A 24,287-nucleotide genomic window follows, 5' to 3' on the forward strand; every position below is an offset into this window, starting at 1 on the left:
CTCCCTGGCTAGCTGGGGATCGAACTTGTGCTGCAGAGGCTGCAGCTTGCTTCACAGGTTGTGTCTTAACCCCTTGCACCACCAGGGAGGATTGATAGCAGGTTTTTTAATAGCTGGCTCTCCTAAAGACAGCTTTCCCCCCTCCCCAGGGTCCCCTGAAAAGATAACTCTAGAGCTCAGGAGGAAGCCATTCTTCCTTTTCGATCTCCCTTCCTGCCTGTCCTTGGCCCAGCCCAGAGACCCCTTCCTCTGCCCCCGGCCACACGGCTACACTTCTAGGAGTTTCTGTGAAGCCACCCCTAGGAGAAGAGGGGACAGAGCTGCTTTGTCCCCCTCTCTGTCCTCTTGAGAGGCCACCATTGTGGGATGGGGCAAGTGGTGCTGGGAGGGATTTGGGGAGCCCCTATGGGGGAAGATTGAGGACACGGTGGGTGTGATGGGGTGCCCCAGGTTTGCTGGAGGGGCAGGACCTCTTTCCTGCCTCCCCCGGAGGTGGGGAGATTGCTTTGCTTTGCTTCGGCTGTGAAATCTGGGAGAAGTGTTTTCTTATCAATAAGGAAGCAGATCATCACACTGTTACTGACACTTGAAAAAATCACTCCTGTATGGGCAGGAGTGGGGCAGGGTGGGGTGGTGCACAGGGGTGGGGGGGCATCGCCATAGGGAAGAAAAAGACTGTCGGGGAGGGGGGGAAATGTCCCCCTGCCTCTGTGGGTTCTTCTTGGGCTGGTGGAGTAATAAAATTGACATCAGGCAGATTAGCAGGAGAAAAAAACCAATTTCATTACCTGCATATGGGGAATCTACACAGACATAAGGATTCCAACCCTGGCGGGTCAAAACGGGGGTCTATCTCCTGAGCTATAGGAGGGGTGAGGGGCCGGGGCTTAAACGGGGGGGGGGGGCGATGGGGAACTCCATGATGGAGAACAGGTGCCCTGGAAGTAACTAACTGTGTGCCCTCCTCTGTAGACGGCTGTTTAGCTAGTTTGGGGTCACTCCCCTCAAAAGGGTCAGGTAAACCTCCACTGGCCCCGAGGAGGCCTGTTGTCATCTGGGTTTGGGAGCTCAACGGCATCCAGGCACCTCACAAGGTGATTACGGTGACTTAAAGAACGAGGATTGCTTTGCTGGAGAGCCAGGAGAAACGTCTGCTCTGGCCCCAGCCCCTCGCCCCTCTCTGACAGAGGAAAAGATCAATCTGTCCTCAGCTTCTGCCCTTTTCCTAGTCGAAGAAATGATCACTGCTCCCTCTTTTGTGCCGAGAAGAATGTAGTTTGAGGGTGTCATCCAGCTCCAGGTTCATCAGCAAACATGTTGGCCCTAAGCATCTCATCGGTACGTGCAGAGCAAGGATGACGTCTCCCTTCTTCTCTGTCATACGAAGTCTCCCCTTCTCTGTCCTGACGCCCCAGGTTCTAAAACAGGATAAACAGTCCCACCCGCTCCGTTATGCTTTGGAACTTACAAGCACGGTCAGTTCTCCATACACGGTGATGACCTGGATTGTTTCTGCTTTGCTAACCTGTCAGAGAGTGTTTTGATGACTCGTCCAGCCCTAAAACCACCCACAGGGTTACCGGTTAGTTTTGTGCCCCAACTATAGAAAGGTTATTTCTGGAGAGAACCCTAATTCTCGGTAAGACCTCAAGTTTGCATTCTTCTAGGTAGTTAAGACAGTGGGGCAGTTTCTTGTGAGCCCGAGGTTCTTGACTGACCTGGATTCCACGTAATCCACACGCAAAGTCTCATATCTTGGGGACAACTGTCGGAACACGTCGGGGAGGCCTGTCCCGAACACCTCCAGTGCTGTCTTCGAATCAGCCAGCCTGGGTTTTAATCCCAATCACGTTTTATCTGCTTGCCCCTTCCAAACCTCCGAAGCCCCAGCTATCACGTCGGGAAAGCATGAACAACCACCCGCCTCTAAGATTTCATATATTGTCACCTGCGAAGCGTGTAAGCCAGGTGCACGCTGACCTTGGAGGAGCTGATGGCTCGTGGATGGTGCGGCACAGATTTATTCCAGGCTGCGCTGCACACGGAATCCCACCCACATAGATGACCGGCCACACGCACGGCTGTCGTTTCTCTGCAGCCTCGGGGCTTGGGAGATTGACCCTGTAGAAAGGATTCACGTTCTACGATACCTGCCTTTTTTCAAATATCTCCATCCTTAAACCATGTGTGACCAGATCGCCCCAGATCCCGTGGCCGCTGCTGCTTTGGGTAGTTTTTTTGTCGTTATGGGCATTTTTAATGAGCTGCAGCTAGGAGGCCTATGCCTTTTTGATTTTTTTTTTTTTTTAGACATTTGCGTACTTCACACTCTTTATTTTTTAATTTTTTTAAGTATTTCTTTTCTTTTCTTTTATTTATTTGTACAAGCACTGGGTACAGTCAGAAGCGCGGGAGGGTGAGAGAATTCACCAGAGCCAGAGCGGGGAGCAGAGAGAACAGGCAGACTGACGAAGTACACTGCTGAGGGGAGCAGCGGGCAGCAGGAGAGGTCTGCGCGCCATGTGGGACCCTCGCCTGGTGGCTGGGGATCGAACAGGCATTGCAGAGGCTGCGGGCAGCTTCGCAACCCAGCGCTCAACCACTGCGCCACCAGGGAGGCCCTGCCTTTTGGATCTTAATTTTTATGTTTCAATGGTGGTAAAATGTACCTAATAATACTGACCATTTTTTAAAAGATTTTATTTATTTTTGTATAGAAAAAACTGGGGTGCAGGCCAGAGATGCGTGGGTGAGAGGATTCACCAGAGACAGAGTGGGGAGCAGAACAGGTGGATCTACTGAAATCCACTGCTGAGGGGAGCAGTGGGGAGACCGGAGAGGTCTGCTGCGCCATGTGGGTAGCTCCCTGCCCGGGGATCAACTCAGGCTGTTGCAGTAGTAGTGCTGAGACTTAACCCCAGGCCACCAGGGAGGCCCCCATTCTGACCATTTTGAAGTATAAGGGTCTGTGGTATTTAGTACCTTCCCATTGTTGTACGACCGTCAGCACTGACCATCTCCAGAACTTTCAGGATTGAAGTTCTTGCCATTAAGAATAGCTCCAGGGGTTGTTGGGGAAAAAACAGCAATAGTCCACCATTCTCCACTCTCCCCCCAAACCCTGGTACCCACCAATCTGCTCCCTGTCCCTGTGAACCTGACCACTCTCAGTACATTGTTTAAGCGGAGTCACACACTATTTGTCTTTTGGTGACTGGCTCAGCCAAGTGCCCTCAGAGTTCAGCCACATTGTAGCGTGTGTCAGATTTTCCTTTTTGTGGCTGAATAATATTCCATCGTGTGGACACACTGCCCTTTGCTCATCCAGTTGTCAGTGCACACTTGGTTTGCTTCTACCTCTTGGTCCTGTGAATAATGCGGCCGTGAACACTGGTGTACGGATAACTGTTCCTTTGTATGATGGTTCTGGATTCTCTTGCATTGATCCCCAAAGTGGAGTGGCTGAATCGTGGTGACTCTGTGCTTAATTTTTTGCGGAGCGAGTCACGTGCTCTTGTCACTTGCTTTCCCCCTTAATAGGACTCGTTAGCATTTTCCTGCCTTGCTTCATGCTCTAGCCCCTTCTCACATGGGGACACCACACCATTTCCTCCAAAACCTGTGAGGGGCATGTACGTCACTTCCAGACACACACAACACACGCCTCATTCTCAAAGTACGGTAATTGATAGGCATGTGTCTTACCCCGCATTTGAGAATTAGTGCATCAAAGGCTTTGAACATTGTTATGGCTTTTGGAGCTAAATGGTTTTCTAAGAAAGATTGAGCCGCTTTATTCAAGTGATATATAATGGTTTCACAAACTCTGCTTGCATTAATATTGAAAAAAGTGTTTTGCAAATAGACCTAAAAGGCAATCATCTTATCTCTGTTCCTTTATTGCGATGAAGTCACAGAGTTTTTGTTTGTTGTGTTTCATTTGCTAACGGGAGGAGCAGCATGAGCTTTGCTGTCGTGCGATGATGCGGAGGTTAAATCCCTCAACTCCACAGCTGTGTGGATTCAGGTTCCCCCATGGCTGCCCCGCCTCCCTACTGTGTGACTTTGCGTAGATTACTTGCCTGCTCTGATCCTCGATTTCCTCGTCTGTAAAATGCAGCTAATGGGACGATTCCTAGGTTTGTTTTAGGATTATATGAGATTAGTTAGAAAGGGACCATCTCCTAATGCAGAGGCAATACTCGGTAAATGGCAGCTGGTATCCATGTTGTCGTTTTAAGTTTGAGTCTCCATCACCCTCAAGACTCCTCTTGTTTCAACGGGAGAGATGATTTACACTTAAGCTAAAAGGATTTGGGTTCGCATCAGAGATCGATTTTCCTGCAATAAAAGGTGGATGGTCCTAGAAGGGAATGGACGGTCCCTCTCTGACAAAGCGGACCCGTCCCTGGCTGCAGGCTGGACCCGGGTGTGAGCTCCTGGGGCAGCAAATGAACTGATGGGGTGAGGCTCACATCACTAAGAGATGAGGACTGCCGGGGGCGGGGGGCTGCAGAGAATCTCAGATCTTAGAGTTCAGCCCCCCAGGTCGGCTTCTCCACGACCCCACCCCTCCCAGCCCCTAGAAATGCGGGATAAAAACGTTCTGATGGTTGAGTCCAGAAATCTTGGTGTACGGTCTGCTTCGTGTTGTTCCGTCTTATCCACACAGAGAGCCCTTCATGCAGTCTGGGAAACTGAGGCAGGCATTTCGGGGGCACGACCCCATGACTGCCCCAGCTCTGCCCGCGGAGCTTCCCTCGCAGCCTCCAGAGTGAAGGGGCTGTGCTTCCCCGCCAGGCCCGGGCTGGGGACGGAAGTTGAGCGCACCAGCGCCCATCCTTGGTCCGCGCTGCTGACTGTGGCCGAAGAGGAAGTCAATGAAAATCAGGATCTTGGTCTAAATAAACTGCCTGGTGTGAGATTTCTTCTAGGGCCCCCCCCCCCCGCTATGTTGACTTTGACAGCTTGTAGGTGACCTTGGAGAGTTGCTTGACCTTTCTGAGCGTTGGGGATGTCGTCTGAAAACCGAGAAATCCATGTCTCTTACTAGATTGTTGTGACGAGGGAAAGTAAGGGCAAACCCTGCGGGAGGTAACTGGGCTCAGGAAGTTGGTGCTTTTGCTGGATGAATGATTTGCAGCTTCCTGGGAGCGAGTGGATTTCCAGTGCCAGGCAGCTTCTGCCTAGGTTGCGGGGTGGGTGGGGGGTGGTTGCTGGTTGGGGGTCAGCTTGGCTCATCTGCTACCTGGCTTGCCCTGTCCTCTCATAGCTTGTTTCACTGTGTGGGCCAGTTCCTCCTCACTCTTGAGTCAGATGGATGCTGTGGAAGATGTTTATGTTTTTCCCTGTGGCTTCCGCTCCTCACAGCGCGTCTCTCCAACATTCACCAGGGAATGTCCAGACCAGGTGACGGCCTAATGCCCCCTTTCTGCAGGTAAAGATGGGAGTGGCTTTGTCCACTGGTGGCAGCCTGTTCATCTCAGGTGTGTCAAAGTCAGAAGTTTTCATTCGTTTTCCTAACTCTCAGGGTCTGAAGGCGCTTAGGGGACAGAGCTGAGGACCGTGGAGGTAGATCTCTTCCTGGCCTTTTCCTTCCTCGAGTGGCAGGAGCTGCCCCTGGACAGGCTTACCTGGCTGGCACTGCAGGTCAGAGCAGGGAGGTCTGTGTCCAGTGACCTTGGCCATGGCAGTGGACCCTGGGCTGGCCACGCAACCTGTGAGGCCTGCTCCCATGAGCCCTTTCAGTGCAAGCTTGTGGGCATGTGGTGGGGATGACAGGTGGCTGGCAGTGACCCTGACCCCCAGGGGTTGCGTGACTCAGCCTTTCCTTCCCACCCCTCTGGCCAGAGATGGGACATGCAGGCCTCCATCCCCCAACCATGACCTTGCTTTGAAGCTCGAGCTTTATTTTTAACACGTTAATTTTACATTCTAGTCCGTGATAAACCGTGTTTGTTTTACTGTGAGGGCTAGTTTCTCCTCACTTTCGAGTCAGATGGATGCTGTGGGAAGATGTTTATGTTTTTCCCCGTGGCTTCCGCTCCTCACAGCGAATCTCTCCAACCAGATCTTGAAAAACGTGGATGGGGGCAAAATAGTCTGAAGGCTCTAGACATAGTCGTGACGAGAAATGCATGGGGCCCTTCTGTCTCTGTGTGGTTTGTTGGCTGAGTAACTGAAACTTTGGTTTAGGTAGAGAAATACTTAAATGCTACACCTCAAATGTAAACACTTTATTTCAGCCTAAAGCATGCAGGGGCACTTTGGGTCACTGATTTTGCTCCTGAAAGGTCAAGGGCTTTGGTTAAATTAGGTCTGGCCTTTTTAGATCAGGCTAAATGGGCAAGCGTGGTTCTTCTGAGGTTCTAGAATTCTCCCCAGGTTTCTGCTGTTGTCTCGCTGGGTCTAATTCAATGGAAAGTGTTCTCGTGATTTGTCTTAATCGAGTTTCTAAAGCATTCAGCTTTGTTTTCATGGAAACAGCTTTCTCTTCTCACACCCATTTTCCATCTACTTCCTTACCGTGCGTTGTTATGAAGGTGAACAGCTGGTGTGGCTCCCTTGGGGACAAGCGCAGCTAACTCTTTTTTTTATTTCATTTAAATATTTTTATTTATTTATTTATACAAGAACTGGGGTACAGGCCAGATGCACGGGAGGGTGAGAGGATTCACCAGAGACAGAGCAGGGAGCAGAACAGGCAGACTGACGAAATACACTGCTGAGGGGAGCAGCGGGCGAGACAGGAGAGGTCTGCCGCGCCATGTGGGGCCCTTGCCGGTGGCCTGGATCGAACCGGCGCTGCACAGGCTGTGGACAGCTTCACAGTGCTGCGCTCAACCACCTGCGCCACCAGGGGAGGCCGCACAGCTAACTCTTGCCAGCCTCAGTGGACAGGTTCGGGTGGCCTGGCCCATGAGGCCACCATGTTTTGAGGAGGGAACGGAAGCACCTCCCTGATTCTGCTAGGCAGGGGGTAAGATGGAGGGATCTAGCTGGGCCAGAGGTAGGGTTTGACCTAGAACCCCTATCCAAACCAGAATGTTCACCAGCGCGAGCACAGCAAACTCTAGAAGGAAGCTGGAGACCAGTTTCTTTTTCTGTGGTTCCAATGAGAAACCTTCATCCTCACGAGCTCTGGGTCCACCTCCATCAGTGTAGCTCGCTGGTTCTTTGCCTGCAACCCCCAAGGCGACCCTGATGAACGATGAGGAGGCTGTTGTTCTGGAAAGAGACTGGGCTGGTCTCAGAGGCTCCCAGGGGCAGAAGCGACCTGGAGACCCACTCTGGGGACCAGGGGGTGACACAGGGACACTCGCCCAGGAGACACTAGCCAGAGGATGCTGATGGAGCAAAGTGTTCAGAGCCAGCTGTATCGCCCCAAAGCTTGCAGGGTGTCTGCTGCTGTGCAGTCTCATGAGAACAGGGGTGGAGGACATGTCAGCCCGTGACTAGGTGGGGAGGTGGGGCTGAGAGCCAAAGAGTGGACCCCAGAAGAATGGAGTAGATAAGAGTTAGGTGGCTAAGACGTGAGGGGGGACCCATGTCCATCAGGACCCCCAGTGGCAGGGGATTAGTGAAGACAGAGAGGAAGAGAGAAGTAAAGTTCGCAGTTTTAAAAGATATCAGTTATTTGGGGGTGTTGATAGGGGGGGCCTAGATCTCCTGGGAATTATATGTGTGCTCTGTTTCTTGAATGTGTGTGCCTGTCTGTACCGTGCAGTTTAAATGGTGGCGAATCAATACAGATGAACGTCTATAAGGCAGAGATTTGCCAAAGGGAGGGACAATCGATCATCCCCCAGGCTAGAAATCCCACCTCCCCACGGCACCTCACCTTTTCAAGATTTGAAATCCTTTTGAAAATCAGGGACCCTATGCCCAGAAAAAGGCTCCTTAGGAAACATTTTTGTGTCTAATTTCAGGGAGTTCCTGGGCCTCCCCAAGTTGGTCGTAGCCTCTATTAGGCTGCCTGGCAGGGCTGTCTGGGTCTGACCACTGGCTTCTCTGCACTGTGAGATTCTGATTCAGACACAACCTCAAAGACCAGAGGGGACAGAAGACCCGACCCGGGGCCGGAAGGTGCTCACCCAGCCCCAGGGTCGGGGTCGGCTCTGAGCCCTTTCTGTTTTCAGTCCCGCCCCCCTCGTAGCCCGATGTGCTTGCTCCACTGCTGTTCAAATCCTTGTTTTGTCCTAAATGTGCTGCTCCTTTTGGGGGGCTTTCAATGACTTCCCTGCATCGTTGGGGATGCGCCACCTCATGGAAGCCCTGGGGCTTCCGGACAGTTGTGTGATCCCCATTCTGCTTGAGGGGCCTGAGTGTAAGGAGGCGGAAAAGCCAGTATAGGAGAGCTGGGGTCAGTCACGTGTGGAGGATGCAAAAGTCAAGGTCGTGTCCAGGCTCCGCTTGTCCGGGTCTTCGTGGCTGTAAGATCGGTCCGCAAAGCCCCCTTTGCTGAAAGGTCACCCGCACCATATCACCAAGACCCCATGCCACCATGTCCCATGCCCCCAGGTCACCATACCCCATGCCACCAAGACACCATGCCCCATGCCACCATGCCCCCAGGTCACCATACACCATGCCACCATGCCCCCATACCCCATGCCACCAGGTCACCATATGCCATGCCACCATGCCCCCATACCACAGGTCACCATACGCCATGCTACCATGCCCCCATGCCCCATGTCACCAGAGGCTTAGCTGCCTGAGACCTTAGCCCCTGGTTCTCTGCTCCGGGCAGTAGGAGGCTGGCCCCCCTAGGTGCTACCCTGGCTCGGGACCAGTGACCCTGCCTGGGTTCCTCCTCCTGCCTTGCAATGGACCAAACTCTGCTGAGCTGTCACGCACATACCGCACGCTCCCCTGGTGTGCGGCCGTCGCCACATCAGTAAGTATTTCCATCCCTCCAGAAAGGAGCCTCCGGCCCTTGCCTGTCATGCCCCGACTCCCGCCAGCCCCCGCCTGAGGCGCTGCCTATTCTCCTTCCTGTCTCCAGGGGAGGCCCGCGCTGGACATTTCATGCAGTGGCCGGCGCAGGGTGCCGTCTGTGCTGGCCGACTCTTCCCACTCAGCCGGGCTCCCTCCCCTGGGCCCTCCCCGGACGCCCACCTCAGGGAGGGCTGTGCGGTCACCGGCACTGATGGGGCTTCTGTTTGCAGCAGCCGGGCCGGTGCTGGTGATCTGCCGCTGCTGGAGAAATGCCAACGGGGCCCGCGTCTCCGCTTCTGGGGCGCAGGGGGGTGGGCACGCGGGTGTTGCACGGGTCTGGGGCTGGAGCCACCTGCCGGGCTTTGTTGGCAGATCTCAGTGACTCGCCTGCTGCAGGCCGGCACCTCCGTTCCTCGCCCCGGGGGCAGCGTGAGTGTCCTCACGATGTGGCCTCCGCGCCGAGCACAGAGAGCAAGAAAGAGTCAGAGTCAGGTCTGAACCTGCGGTCTCTGCAGCCTGAGCTTCGAGGTCCCCTGCCACCCCTTGGCCTCATTCCCTTGGCCACACAGACAGCCCGGCCACGACGGGACTCGCATTACGTGTAGGTGCACACGACGTGCCGTCCAGCAAGAGCACGGTCCCTGGCCACGGCCTTTTTTTTTTTTTTTTTTAAGATTTATATATTTATTTATGTGCACAAGAACTGAGGTGCAGGCCAGAGGTGTGGGATGAGAGGATTCACTAGAGACAGAGTGGGGAGCAGAACAGGCAGATGGACCGAAATACCACACTGCTGAGGGGAGCAGTGGGGAGACAGGAGAGGTCTGCTGCGCCGTGTGGGTAGCTCCCTGGCCGGGGATGGAATTCGCGCTGCAGTGCCTATGGCTGCAGACAGCTTTGCAGTGCTGAGATTTAGCCCCTTGTGCCACAGGGAGGCCCCCTGGCCACAATCTCATGTGGAGAATGGCCCCAGGAGCCCCAGGACCCAGCTTGTCCCCAAAGGGCCAGGGCTGCCTGTATGTCAGCTTGGGCCCCACGCCCTGGGCCTTTCCACCCGTCTGCCCTCTGGACTGGTGACGAGGGAGTGGGGCGTGTCGTGTACACAGCCTTGCGTTTGGTTCCCCCAGGTTTAGCCACTTCTGGTAGATGAATTCATGCAGGTGACCTCCAGGTATCTGTGGATTCTGTTTGCATTTCTCTCTCATTGATGAGCTGGTTTGGGGATTTCCTCTCATTGGGGTTCAACGGTGTTGACTCAAACCGGCCCCAGGCCCCCGCCCGGCCCTTGGCACTTCCTTCCCCTCCAAGCCAACAGTCAGAGGGGGAGCCCAGAGCCCTCCTTTCCTGGGTGGGCCCTGAGACCGTCTCGAGTCTTGGTAAAATGGACACGTACCACGTGCTGAAACCCTGGTCCTCGCGCCCTCGGTAGCCCGACCATCTGCTTTGAGACGCGGTTTCAGGTGGAGGTTGAAGGCGGCCTCTGAGCCCTGCTCTGCCCTGACTGTCAGACCTCAGTTTCTCACCGAGATGATGCTGATAACTACCTTGTGGGGTTGTCTTAAGGATTTACGGATACTGGGGCCTCCCTGGTGGCACAAGGGGTTAAGACACAACCTATGAAGCTGTCTGCAGCCACTGCAGCACGTGTTCGATCCCCGACCAGGGAGCTACCCACATGGCGCAGCAGACCTCTCCTGTCTCCCCGCTGCTCCCCTCAGCAGTGCATTTCAGTCAGTCTGTTCTGTTGCCCACTCTGTCTCTGGTGAATCCTCTCACCCCCCATGACTCTGGCCTGTACCCCAGTTCTTGTGTGCATAAATAAATAAATCTTTTTTTAAAAAAAGGATTTACGGAGACAGCATTCGCGGTAATGCATCACACCCGCTTAGGGGGCCGCACGCCTGTGGGCATTAGTGTGTGCGCTGAATCCGGGGCCAGCACCGGCAGCCCAGCCGGGGAGGAATCCAGGGGGAATCTCCAAGGGGCGACCAGCCGGGGCCTGGAATCCTGGCGTCCGCACTCACATGGGGCGTGAAAGGTGGGGTCAGACAGGACTGTCCAGCTGAGCGCCCACCCGGGGCTTCTCTCTGGGGGCTCATCACTGCATGTTGACTCCGGGCGCCCCGCACCCCTGCGGGCACAGCGGCCGAGAACAAGGCTGGAGCCTGATTCCCAACTGAGGCCGAAGCTGCGGGGCTGCTGATGGCCTGAAGTCTCGAATCTCGACATCCCCTCACTGCTGCTCACCGCTCTGATCAGGGTTTTCCCGAGCCCCCCAGATTTCAGGGGACGGGACCTAACACCACCTCTCCACGGGAGGAGTGTTCCAGAATTTGCCTCCGAGTGTGAAAACCGCCATGACAGAAGTAAAACGCATGTAGCCTCCGACCACTGTGAGGTTTGCTTCAGAAAATGCTGGCGGCTGCTCCCTCTGCTGGGGCCGTCGATATTGTTGTTAGTTTTAGTATCTCTTGGACTGATAGGGAGCCAGAGGCACTCACTGCTGCTTAACTCCCCCCTGGTAGTCTTAACTCCCCCCTGGTAGTCGGTGACCGTGTAGCTCGGGGATGCTGTCTAGTCAGCAGCGCTGGAGGCATTCTCTTCAGTGGCTTCAAAATTGGACCAACTTAAATTTTTCTAGCCCTTGCTTTCATTTTCTTTTAAATACATCTAGACGTTTCTCCAGGAGATTCTAGAAGATCTGTTTCGTGAGTCCTTATGTCCTTTCTCAGGAACCCCGATGTGTGACTCACACCACACCCTACTCTATTCATTCCAGGCACCCTGTTTGTCCCCTGGGTCTAATTTTCTTCCATAAGTATTCACAAGTGATATTTTCCACAAATGGGGGGGGGTGGGTATCTTCTTCTATAAAAGAGAGGAGGAAGCAGAAGTCTGGATGCCCAGGCTGCCATCCTGGCACTGGACCCCAGGAAGCAGCGGGGTACAGTGGGTAAAGGACACTCCCCTGCAGGCCCAACTGGACCCCTGAGTGATGCCACTCTACTGGCCAAGGTCGTGCCATGTGCTCAAAGCCCTTTTAAAATCAGGGAACAGACTCTGGAAGGACTGGGAAAATGCACCCAAATCCGCACCTAACTCCCCAGCTCCCCGTCCTCCCTTTCGCTGGGGGTCCCCTTTCACCACGACCACCAGTGGTTGGGGTGGACCCCACGTGGGCATTGCAAACAGGAGAATCCCTTTTTCTCTGCTGCTCTCCCCTGCCCCCCAAACTCCAGAAGCCTCAATTAAGACAGACGCTGGGTCTACGCTTAGGGAATTGGCAACAGAAAGAAGCTCCAGATTCTAATTAACTTCACTTTTTAACTACAGATGAGCCACATTTTGAGTTAACTGGGGGCGAGAGTCTGAAAGATTAATGTGGAGATGGCAGGAGACCAGGGGCCAGACACCCATGTCATTAGACTCTTCCTTGAGAGGGAAGAGATCAAGGGATCCAAGGGAGGGAAGACTATGCCCCTACCTGGAAATTCTCCCTTCGAGGAGGAACTCTTTCTAGAGTTCTCCTGTTTGCATAATTTAACTTTTCCCCCTTGTTTTTAGTTGCATCTTATTTTTTTTTTCCTGGCTATTGCCATCCTGGTCTTGTCCCTATTCACCATCTTATCTGATCACATCTAAAAATGCTGAGTGCCAGATTTGGATGGGAAGAGCCAAACAATTTCTGGAAGGTTGGTGGCTGGGATGTGGGTGGGCAGCTGGGAGAAGCTCCTACTATGTCTCGGTGATGTGTCCGTGTGGGGACAGGGAGAAGTGGTGACTGAGGGCGCTAACACACTTCCCTCTTACAGAGCTTCTGGAGCATGGCCAGGACTTAAAGAGGGTGGGGTGGGGAGAGCCGAGATGCTTTGCTGCCCCAAGCTTGGGAGCTTTTCAACAGGAGCAGCTCCTTTGGGCTGTAGCAAGTAGAGGGATAGGAATGCAATTTCTCTGCTCTGATTGTCTAACCATGGTGAAAGGAATTCACTCCAACCCTCCCCTGTGTTTCAGGACTTACTATACCTGGGCCTTGCAGGAGCACTCAGGGAACTGCTTTGTCCTCCCTCCGTGCCACCAAGCAGTTGTGGGAGGTTGAGCAAATGATTCCATCTCTTTGTGTCTGTTTCTCACCCGTGAGAACAAACTCTGATTGAGCCTCTATTACACGTGCCCAGGCGCTGTGGTAGAGACTTGCAGGGAGCTGTCTTAACTAATTCACTTCCTTTTTCCCCAAACAATGGGGTATACTGTGTATCACGCCAGAACTTCCCAGAGCAGTTTCGGTATGTCTCTGGAATCCAGGCAGGACGGATTTCAGTGGTTTGTGCCATTTCAAAGAAATTGGATTTTTCTCTTGTCTCCAGAGGAACCAGCATGCAACATTCTCAATCTGAACCCCAAACCTGATCACTGGTTCCCACTGCTGGTGGGTCCTTGTGGTTGAGCTCATCTTCCACTCAGACTGGTGCAGGAGAGAGGGAAGCCTGCAGAACTGGGCCCGGGAGCAGGGCACCCACTGGGGGGGAGGGGTATGCAGCCACCCAAGCCTGTCTGTCCCTTGGAAAAGCTCCTTGGTGGCATGGCCCTGTGAGGTCATTACCCCCCAGACGCGTGTGCTAGGGATACAGCCCTCCCCAGCCAGGATGGCTGGCAGAGAACTCCCAGCCCCTGTCTGCCCATCCAAAGTCCCACCGGAGGCTCATTTCTCACCTTGGGAAACCCCATCCTGTAGTAGGTCAAGGTTGGCCCTGCTAGGGGCTTCTCAGGCCCCATCTGCGCCTGGGATTACAAGCCACCCTGGGTTGTCTTAAACTGCTCCGTTCCCTAGCTCCCTACTGCGGCCTGGGGTGGGAGGAGTAGGGAGGCAGAGGCCTGAGCCCCGAGTTTGCCCTGGCTCTGGATCTCTCCTTGAGATACCAGTGAGCAGAAATCCCAACAGCATTGCTGAGTACCAGGGGTGGGGGAACCAGAGTGGGGTGGGGCTTTCACGAGGGAGCTCCTGGTCTCTGGTTCTGGTCACCCAGGCTCTTCCAAGATTGCTGGGATCCTCCCCGGTTTTTCCGCTTGCCTGTTCCCTGGTGATGCTGGGGTAGGGGGTGCTCCTGGGGGCTCCCACGGGCAGGCGGCTGCCTCATGCGCTCACCTGCAACGCTCCACGGAGGCTGCGCCCGCCCGCCTGGGTGAGCAATTAGGGCCACCAAGGAGGGGACCGCTTTTGTGCATCCCACCCTGGCCCTCTGAGCCGCTCGCACGCCCTCCGCCGCGCCCCCGGGCGCCAAGGGCTTCACCCGGGCTGTGGCGAGCCGGGTGCGAGCGGCTGCCACGACGTCCGACGCCCCGGGGCGCCGCGGCCGCGAGGCTGTGCAGGGGCGTGTGCGCGGCCCAGCGCCTCGCCCTGAGCTTCGGGTTCCTCGCCGCCCCCGCGGGAGCGCCACGCGCCCGGGCCGGCCGAGCGCCCGAGGGAGGCGCGCGCGAGGGCGTCGGGGCGTTTCGCGGACGGGGCTCCCGGTGCGGCCCAGGAGCCGGGAAAGCCCCGCTCACCTGCCCCGGCGGGCGGGGAACTCCGACGGGAGGCAGCCGGACGGGCACGGACGCGCTGGGCAGGAGCCCAGAGTCCGGCGCGGCCAGTACCGGGCGACCCCCGCCCGGACCCCCAGGCCGGCGCCCCGCCCTGGCCGGCGAGTCCCGGGAGCGCGGGGCGGGAGCTGCCCCGCCGGACCGGCGCGCTCACTGCGCGGGTGGCGCTGGCCGGGCCCGGCGCCCGTGCGAGCTCGGCCGGGGCCGCGTGCGCCCGCTGCGCGGCTCCGCGGCGGCCGGGGCGGGGGCGCGAACCCCACGCCGAGGGGGCGGCCCAGCCGGGGAGGGTGAGCAGCCCGCGCGCCCCGCGCCCCGCGGCCACCGGCGTCCAGCGCTTCGTCCGGCCTGGGGGGGAAGAATTTGCCGACGGTGCCCGCGCGGCCGCCTCGGCCCCGCCCCCCCGCCCGACGCCCCCCTCCCGGACGTCACGCCCCGCCCCGCCCCGCCCGCGCCGCCCGCCCCGCCCCGCCCCGCCCCCCCGCCCGCGCCGCCCGCCGTCCGGGCCCCCCCGGGCGCGCCCCTCGCCGATGCCCCGCTCCAGCCCCGGCCGCGGGGCTGCCCTCAGGCCCCCGCGGGCTCGCGCCGCCGCCCGAGGCTCGCGCCGCCCGCCCTCCGGGACCCGCCCGCCGCGTCCCCGGGCGACCGTCTCCGGGAGCGCGGCCCCCGCCCCGGCACCGACACCGGTACGAGCCCACCTGTGCGGCGCCGCGGGGTCCCGGCGCCCCGCCGCACCCGCTTTGTCCCCCGGGGCGGGGGCCGGGGCCGGGCCGCGGGCGCGGGGCGGGCGGGGCGGCGCGCCGGACCCGCGGGAGGCCGAGGAGGGCGCGCTCGCCCTGCGCCCCCCCGGGGCCGCCCGCGCTCCCCAGCCCCGCGCGGCCGCCCCCCTTTGTGCCTGCGGGGTCCGGGTGTGGGTGTCCGCGGCGCGCCCTTGGGGGCGCGCCGGGCCCGGGCGAGGACGCGCCTGTCCGGGGAGCTGTTTACTCGCCGCTGCTCCCCGCCCCCCGCGGCGCCTCCCGGCCGCCCCGGCCGCCCTTGACCCCCGGCCGGAGGGCGCGGCACGGGCCCCCGGGCCGGCCGGCGCGAGCCCCCGAGCCGGAGCCGGACCCTCCTCCCGCCGCCGCCCCGCGAGCGCCGCCGCGGCGCCTCCCGACCTGGATTCCTGCGCGGCCCCGCCCCGCGCCCCGCGCCCCGCGCCCCGCGCCCCGCGCCCCGCGCCCCGCGCCCGCCCCGCGCCCCGCGGCCCCGCGCCCCGCGCCCCGCTTTGTCTCTCCGCCCCTTCCAGCGCCCCTCCCCGCGGGCCGCCGGCGCGCCCCGGCCGGCTGCCCGTCTCCTTCCTCCGCGGCCAGAGGCGAAGTTGTTCCTTCGCCGGGCGCCCTCCCGCGTCTCTCGTGGGGCGCCCGGGGAAGCCCTTGCCACCCTCCTTTGGACGCCGAGCGGAGGGGCCCCCAGACGCGCCTTCCCGGGCTCCCCAGCCGGGTCCCGGGGGCGTCTCCAGAGGCCACCTGGCCGCGGGCTCGGGAGTCGTGGTGGAATCGACACGGTTCCCGGTGACTTCCTGGGGCCGGGCTTTTTGTCTCCGTGAAGCCAATGATTTCGGTTCTTTGCTCGTGGGCGCCCCACCCAGCCTGGTGGGTGCCTCGTGGGTTCGGGGCAGGAGCCCCTGCCTTGGAGGTCGCTGTGCCGGGGCCCAGGGGGGCCAAGGGTGGAGCCACTGCTGGAGCCCGGCTGGCCTTCAGGTGTCTCTCCCTTCAGAAGCCGCCCCCAGGGGACGGAGAAACACCCCAGAGGCAGGGAGTGGGCCCCGCCCTCTTGCCCGCTTTTCCATTCCAGCCGGGAGGGGGGAACTTTCCCCGAGGACGCCACTGGGTGTCGGCGGGAGCCTCAGGTTCCCCAGCCTGCTTTTGTGGCCACTGAGCGGAGCTGGGACCAGGCTCGGCTCAGATCACTTTGCTGCCAACAGCCCAGCGAACTAGAATGACCTGAGTCATCTGTCTGCGGACTGTCCCTGCCTTGGACCCTGGAGCACGCCTGGGGTTGGCTTCAGAGCCACCAAAGGGAGCAAGGGGGGTGGCACCAATGCAGAGGATGGGAAAGACACCCCCCCCCCAAGCAGCATGCAACTGAGGCCAAGTGGTGGCTTTTGAGTAAAGTCTGGTTGGAGGAAGCTCAGTTTCCAAGATTCTCTTTTTACGTTTTTTTCTTTCAGATGGATGAGGAGCTCAGAGGCCGCCAAGGGCAGAATGAGCGTCATCATCGATTTTACAGCATCTGATCCGTCAGGAAGAGACGCTTCTGCTGCAGGTCTTTCTTATTCCACCCCAGAGAGGTAGGTGGGGGGGACGGAGACCAGCGTGGGGAAGAAGAAGAGGCGCTGTCGTGCTCAGGGGTTAAGCATGTGAACAAACCCCGCGCCGCCTGCCTGTGGGGCCACAGGAGACCCTCCCTGTAGGGCTGAAGTCTTCCAAAGGAAGAGAATGACCCAAATCAGTGTGAGGCGCCGGGGAGGGGGGAAGTGAACTAGACCTCGGTCAGCTTCCCAAGAGAGGATGCTGCTGCCTGGGAAGGAGGGCATGGCTTGGCTGTGACACACCCCAAGCCGGTTATTAAGTTGCAGTGTTTGGCGTTTGGCTTGTTCCGGTCGTGGTGGAGCGGGCTGGCCTATGTGGGGGAGAGGAGTCAAAATATTCCTCAAAGGAAGTGGACTGAGTGTTTGCAAGTCGCTTTTATTTCTCAAGGAGTCCTTAGGTGGAGACACGGTTTCTCCTGAAAGTTAACAGTCGCTATCAGTAATAGGATCTTAAACTTCTAGAATGTTAGTTTGGAAGATGAAGGCTGTTTTTTCATCGTGCAAACGAAGACAGAGGTCGCAGATGGACAGGGGCTGGGCATTGGCTAAACACCCCCCTCTGGAGTCCAGAGGTAGCTGGGCGTGCCTAGCGAGCTCCCAGATTGCTGGGCCTGCAGTCCCCTTTGCGCGCTCTGTGGGTACACGTGGGTGTTGGGGGTGCTGGGGGTGCAAGGCGCGATTCTCGTTGTCCCAACACTGGAGCAGCAACATCACTTCAGGAAGGGAAGGGGCATGAGCTTAGGATGGGGTGTCATCCTGGGAGGCCTCCCCACCTCCTTTTCTCTAGATCTTTGCTGCTACTTTCTGAAATTCACTGTTGAGGGGGGTCTCTTTTAAAAGGTCAAAATATTAAATTTAATCTATAAATCACATAAAAGCAGAGAACCACCGTGGTAGAGGTAGAGTCAGGCGCAAAATTCCATTCAGCACCCTGTCCCACTCCCGCCACCCTCAGAAGGGTGAATCCTGGACTCCCCGAAACAAGGTGAAAACCATGGAGGTTGTAGACCTGTGAGGAGGGCAGGGCTTGTTTCTTCTGCATAACCGCTTCTTGTTTCAGAAGCGCTCTTCCAATGGTAATTAGTCCCCATGCTTTTTACTTACACAAAATGCCCATTTACTGGCAGAAGTTTGCAAAATACAAAAAGAAATTGCAAGAACTTGTTTATAGTCACCCCCATAGTCCTAGAGAGTCTTCTGTGTGTCCCCCGCTGAGAGCAAGGGGGAGCACTTTTGAGACTTGATTTCTCCTTATGGTCAGATATTACCACGGGCCTCCGCGCGAACATGCTGACTGGACACGCGTGTCTATCTCTGTTCCGTTTCAAAATGGGATTAAAGGGGTGTGAGCAAAACTTGTGAAAAGTGGAAAACGGTGAAGAGAAGCCACTTAAAGATTGCCACGGGCTGTGGGGGAGCAGGCCGATGTGTCCTCAGAACCCACCACAGACTTGAGAACTGGGCCTCCAGTGTATCCCTGCAGATGGGGGACAGGATGGGCTGGAAACAGGAAGGTGGGTTGAAAGCATGTATTAATTAGATCCACAGATTCCCTCTCAGCTCATGTGGCCATGTGGCTCCGTCCTCTGCCCCAGCAGAGAGTGGCTGGCTTCCTGGAGGCAGTGTTCTCTTAGAGGGGCTCGGGCAGGGTGGTGAGAGGGCAGCTGAGAACAGGGGCAGGACATCTTTTTTAGTAGCTTCCTTCAAAGGGATACGAAAGGTGGGGAGGGTGACATTTTTGAAAATTCATGTATCTTTAAAAATCTTTCTTAAGCCAAGAAAGGCCAACAAATGGTGCAAAGTGCAATGTCTCTTATTCTCTTTTGACTCAGCTCCTAATGACTTTCTGTATTTCAACTATGACTTTAAGTCTTGGGAGTGAGGAGAAAAAACAAACACCCACTCCACCACGGGAATTGAAAAGTACTCACTTCTAAGCCTGTCTTATAGTTAGGGCCATAGTCTGGGCTCCATTGATGAGATGACAGGGAAGGGACGAGGGATGGAGCAGAGGCTCTATCCATATCAACAACACTAAAGGGCAGAAAAGTCAAGTTCTTGGCACAGAAATGGCAACAACACAAACTGGCACCAGTACTCAACAGTAGCAGCTTTGCCATCAGACGTGATTTTGTATTGTGATCTCCACATAGCATACTACAATTATATTTCTTTTTTTTTAAAGATTTATTTATACAAGAACTGGGGTATAGGCCAGAGGCATGGGAGGGTGAGAGGATTCACTAGAGACAGAGCAGGGAGCAGAACAGGCAGACGGACTGAAAACACCGCTGAGGGGAGCAGCAGGCGAGATGAGACAGGAGAGGTCATGCGACATTTGCCGCACCATGTGGGTATCTCCTTGGCCGGCCAGGAATTGAACCGGCGCCGCAGAGGCTGCTGACAGCTTCACAGTGCTGCGCTCAACCCACTGCACCACCGGGGAGGCCCGCATACTACAATTCTATTTCTTTTCTTGCTCAACTTTCTGTTTTTCCTGAAGTTGATAGTTGCCTCATTTTTTTTAATATAAAACCTTATTGATTCACCAGTGCCTCATCTTTTCGTTTGCTTTATTTTTGATGTATCAGTGACTAAATTTTCCTCAGTTCTCCAATAGAACTATGAAATTCCTCACAGTGCTAATATCAGCTAATCTCTCAGCTTCTTTCCTGCTTGATCAGTGAGAGTTTACGACTTTCCTTGCAACCAGGAACTCTGACTGAGAGAGAGTGGTGAATAGAATTCCTGTGAAAAGTCCCAATACTACTCCCGGACAGTTGGTCTAGAAAGCAACGAGCCCAATTTGGAGCAAGATAGCTGAGGCCCTCAGGAGGAAGAGTGCCAAGAAAAAACCAAAAATGGAGCCGATAGGTTATCTGATGTTTTTTTTTTTTTTAGTATATGTGCTGCCGAAGCGAGCACAGGTTATCTGATGTTTTTGATGTATTATAAGTTTTATAGTTTTATTGCCATGTGGAGAAGAGTTACATAGTTGTACATAGAAAAGAAAATTTAAAATAAGGCAACTTTTATTTTAGGAACTATAGTTAACTCTAGGAATAACAAAAATTTGAACAAGAAAGGAAATAAAATCAGAGTACACCATATGGCTTAACTTTGAACAATATTTACATAGTCATGATGACATAAGCACCAAAGACTCATTAGCAAAAAAGTGATCACGTAGCTATATTCAGAAGGTGGTAGACAGGCTGTGTGTGTATTTATGTGTAGGAATGTATCAACTCACCTACGGGAAGAAGTTAAATGTAGACAAGAAATATAAGTGTAATCCTGTTATTCAGAAATGTAGATATTAAAAACTCCCTAAGTCAACTGAAACTGGTTGGTGGTAGTATGTTTGGTTGTGGAGGTCAGGGAATAGCTCAATGTTTTTTCCCCCGCAGCATTTTAGTTCTAAATTATATTTTAAAATCAGGTGCTGATTTTAAACTTTCATAAGAATTAAAGCATAAGACGTGTTACTATGAAGAATGCCATCATCCACGCATAACCTTGCTATTTTCTTTTATTTCATGCTTGTTACCCTAAATGTGTGCATTTCGGTTTCACTTAACGTGGGGAATGTTGCTGGGCTTGTGGTACACACAGGTGGCATTTTACAGACAGTATCCACTGCCACTGTATATGCACATTTACTGTCACTTATTTTCAGTTTATCTTTTTCACCCACAGTACCACAATGAATAACTTGGCATGTAGCTTTTAACAAAAAAATTTACCTTCCTTCCTTAGGACAATCCCTAAATTTCCATAATGACCAGATTTGAGTCCTTGGGTCTTTCTCCTGGTTTTTAAAAAAATTAATTGATGGGGGGCCTCCCCGGTGGCGCAGCGGTTGAGCGCTGGGTTGAGAAGCTGCCAGCGGCCTCCGCAGCGCCGGTTCGATCCCCGGCTGCTCCCCGGCCACCAGAGGAGGGTCCCACATGGCGCGCAGACCTCTCCTGCCGCGCCCGCTGCTCCCCTCAGCAGTGTACCTCGGTCCTTCTGCCTGCTCTGCTCCCCGCTCTGGCTCTGGTGAATTCTCTCACCCTCCCGTGCTTCTGACTGTACCCAGTGCATGTATAAACAAGCAAAGCAAACAAACAAATAAATAAATAAACATGCCTCTATTAAAAAAAAATTAATTGATGGTTATTTTAATTTAGGGGTTACATTTTTAACTCCTCCATATGTGTACTTGTTCCAGTCACACACTGAACCACTGTGCCAATACCCTGTCTACTTCTTTCCCTGTCCTCTTCTCCCTCCTCCCTGTTCCCGCTGATAACCAGTAAATTTTTTCATTAAATCTAAGATTTGTTTTTCCTGTATTTTGCCTGTATATGTTTTTTGATTATTTATATTCCACAAATGAGTGAAACCATCTGTTATCTGTCTTTCACTTCCTGAGTTACTTCATTTAACAAGATCACCTACAGGTCTATCGAGTTCATCACAAAGGACACAATTTTATCATTTTTAACAGCTATATAGTATTCCATTGAATCTATATTCCACAATTTCTTTACCAGTCATCTGTTGATGGGCACTTAGGTTGGTTCCATGACTTGGCAATAGTGGACAGTGCTTCTGTGAACAAAGGGGTACATAAGTCTTTCAGTATTAGAGTTGTCATGTTTTTTGGATAAATACCTAGCAGAGATGTTGCTGGATCCTCTGAAGTTTCCGCTTTTCTTTTCTTAAGAAATCTCCATACCAGGCCTCCCCAGTGGCGCAGCGGTTGAACACTGGGCTGCGAAACTGCCCGCACCCTCTACAGCGCTGGTTCGATCCCCGGCCCCCGGCGAGGGTCCCACATAGCGTGCAGACCTCTCCTGCCGCCCGCTGCTCCCCTCAGCAGTGTACTTCGTCAGTCTGCCTGTTCTACTCTCCGTTCTGGCTCTGGTGAATTCTCTCACCCTCCCGCACTTCTGACCGTACCCAGTGCTTGTATAAATAAATAAATAATCTTTAAAAAAAAAAATCTCCATACCGGTTTCCATAGAGACTAACCAGCTTGCATTCCCACCAGCAGTGAGTGACAGTACCTTTTTCTCCACATCCTCACCAGCATTTGTTGTTTCCATTCTTTTCCATTCATTTGATGTGTGGTGTTGCTGGGCTCCCCCGGGGGGCCGTGAACTGAACCTCACAGAAGATAGTTGGGATCAAACTCGTTGGGTAGTTGGCTCATTTTTCCCCCTGATGGCAGCAGGAGTCAGTTCTTGCTTTAGAACAGAATTTCCAGAGACCTCTACCTCTCGTTCTTTGATGTCAGACTTGGTTTTCCCCCATTGAGGATTTTTTCCTTTTTCAATAGTTAAATAAAAATTACTGTCCTATTAAATAATGTAAGCTCAAGCGAGACATATTTAAAATGGGAGCGAGCAGAAAAAAGCGAGAGAAGCAGGAGACAGAAGTCAGACAAGGACAGAGGGAGCAGCGCTGGTCCTGTCCCCAGCCCCTCTCACATGAATGTGGGGACACCCACACTGCACTTTATCATTTCATCCCTTCCTGTCCTACACCCTCCAGCCTCTTTTCTTCTGTGGCAGGAACTGAGGGTGTCAGACAGTCTTGCAGACAAACCCCTCCTCACTCCTAGGCCTGTCTTCGGGATGGTCTACTGGGCTGCTGGGGATTTCTTTCCAGTCCCCTTTTTGATCACGTGACACCCCAACCAGCTGACCCCCTCTGACAGGAGCTGTGGAGCAGAGGACAGCAGAGATGCAGCCTGCGTTGGAATTTTGGGGCCTCTCTTGCCAAGACTGGCGGCTCTGGCAGACTCCTTTTGTTTGTTTATGCATACAAGAGCTGGGGTGCAGGCCAGAGGTGTAGGGGGGTTAGAGGATTCACCAGAGACAGAGAAGGGAGCAGAACAGGCAGATCTACTGAAATACACTGCTGAGGGGAGCAGCGGGGAGTCAGGAGAGGTCTGCTGCACCATGTGGGTCACCTCCCTGGCCAGGGATCGAACTCGTGCTGCAGTAGCTATGGATTGCTTCACAGTGCTGACGCTTAACACCTGGTGCCACCAGGGAGGCCCTAGAAGTCATCATGTTTCCTTTTAATTCTTTTTTTTCTTCTCCTATTAGCTCCTGACAGTGCCTTTCCCCCCCACACCCTCACCCCCATCACCCCCACCCCCACCATGGGCATCTGGAACAAAGATGCTTCACGTAAATACCTGCTGTGCGAGTGACTAAGCGGGGCTGGCAGGAGCCTGCACCCTCTGGGCTGAGGAGGGTTTCCAGAGGATGTGATTGAAGGATCTCTGGGCTTCTGGCCACCAGAGCAGATGGTAGTTTCTGGAAAGCTCTTTTAGGGCAAGTGTCTGGGAACTCCATGGGGCTGGAGCCTCCAGGTCAAGCCTCTGAAGTGTCCATATGAATCTACCACCTTAGTTGGGCAGCAGGAAGGTGTCAGTTCTTTGCCACGGGTGAGTGGTGGGCAGCGGACACTGACTAGAAGCTCCCGTGAGCCTAAGAAGCTGGCAGAGCAGCCCATGCAGATGCCACGGTGTGGGGAGCCCATCCACGTGGCCTGGCTCCCGTCGCCGGGCTGCTGGTCTCGCATGGCCCTGCCTGGGTTGATGACAGATACTTGGACGATGTGGGTCACCCGCCTTCAAGAAGTTTCTATGACCACGGCTCCTCTCTTGACCTATTGGGGTTGTCATTTTCAGCTCTGAAATTCAAGAGTGGGACGGATGTTTTGTCCTGAAATTCAAGAGTGGGGCAGGTGTTTTGTTCAAGAGTGGGACAGATGTTAAGAACAGGAACGTCTGTGTCTTCCCAGATGGGTAGGAATGGTTCCGGGGGACCCTCGGACTCTTGCTGCAGAGGTGACACCCGAGGGTGCGTGGCAGGCGGGCCAGGGTGCCGCGTTTACCCTCCGCCCCTCCCTGCTGCCCATCCTTGCCCAGCCTGCTGAGCGTGACTCACGTGTCCCCCAGAAGCCGCTTCCCGCAGAGTGTGACTGTGGCACCAAAAAGGGCATCTTTGTGTTGACTAAGTCTGGGCAGTGGCTCCTGGGGAGAGCAGAGCCCCGGCGCATTGGTGACAGCCGCTGGAAAGATGCGGGAGACAGACAGACCCTGGAGACGCCTGTGCAGAGCCTCTCGATGGTGGCGCTTCTAAGGGAATGAAGGGGGACCGTCCAGCCCTGAGCTCGTGGCAAGCCGCTGGTCCGCAGCTGTGCCAGCCGGGGGGCTGTTCCTTAGAGGGGTGCAGCTTCATCCCCAGTCTGGAAGAAGCATTTGTGACTTGGGGTGCTCCATCCCCTGCGCACCCTCCTCTCTTATGAATAAGTTAGGGTCCCCTGGAGGTTCCCTGCGGCTGGTCGGCTGGTGGTGGCGTGAGCACGTCTGTGGGAATCTTGGGAGAAACTCTTCCGCTGGCTGTTTGGAGCCCCTCGA

At 55.1% G+C, this 24,287-nt stretch overlaps 1 protein-coding gene across 2 annotated transcripts in view; it reads left to right on the forward strand.

Moving 5' to 3' along the window:
- Positions 1-24,287, forward strand: part of PIK3CD (phosphatidylinositol-4,5-bisphosphate 3-kinase catalytic subunit delta) — a 46,688-nt gene that overhangs the window by 4,510 nt on the left and 17,891 nt on the right. Inside the window, exons 1-2 of one of the 2 annotated variants that reach the window (XM_037500690.2) lie at positions 15,176-15,200; positions 16,724-16,843. The gene's annotated coding sequence lies outside the window, so the exon portion shown is untranslated. Of the gene's footprint in view, positions 1-15,175; positions 15,201-16,723; positions 16,844-24,287 lie in introns of those variants that run through there. The other variant, XM_054691734.1, reaches the window with a different exon arrangement.

The sequence above is a fragment of the Talpa occidentalis genome, unplaced genomic scaffold (genome assembly GCF_014898055.3).
Source record: "Talpa occidentalis isolate TD23 unplaced genomic scaffold, MPIMG_talOcc4v2.1 talOcc4.9, whole genome shotgun sequence".
Classification (NCBI taxonomy): domain Eukaryota; kingdom Metazoa; phylum Chordata; class Mammalia; order Eulipotyphla; family Talpidae; genus Talpa; species Talpa occidentalis.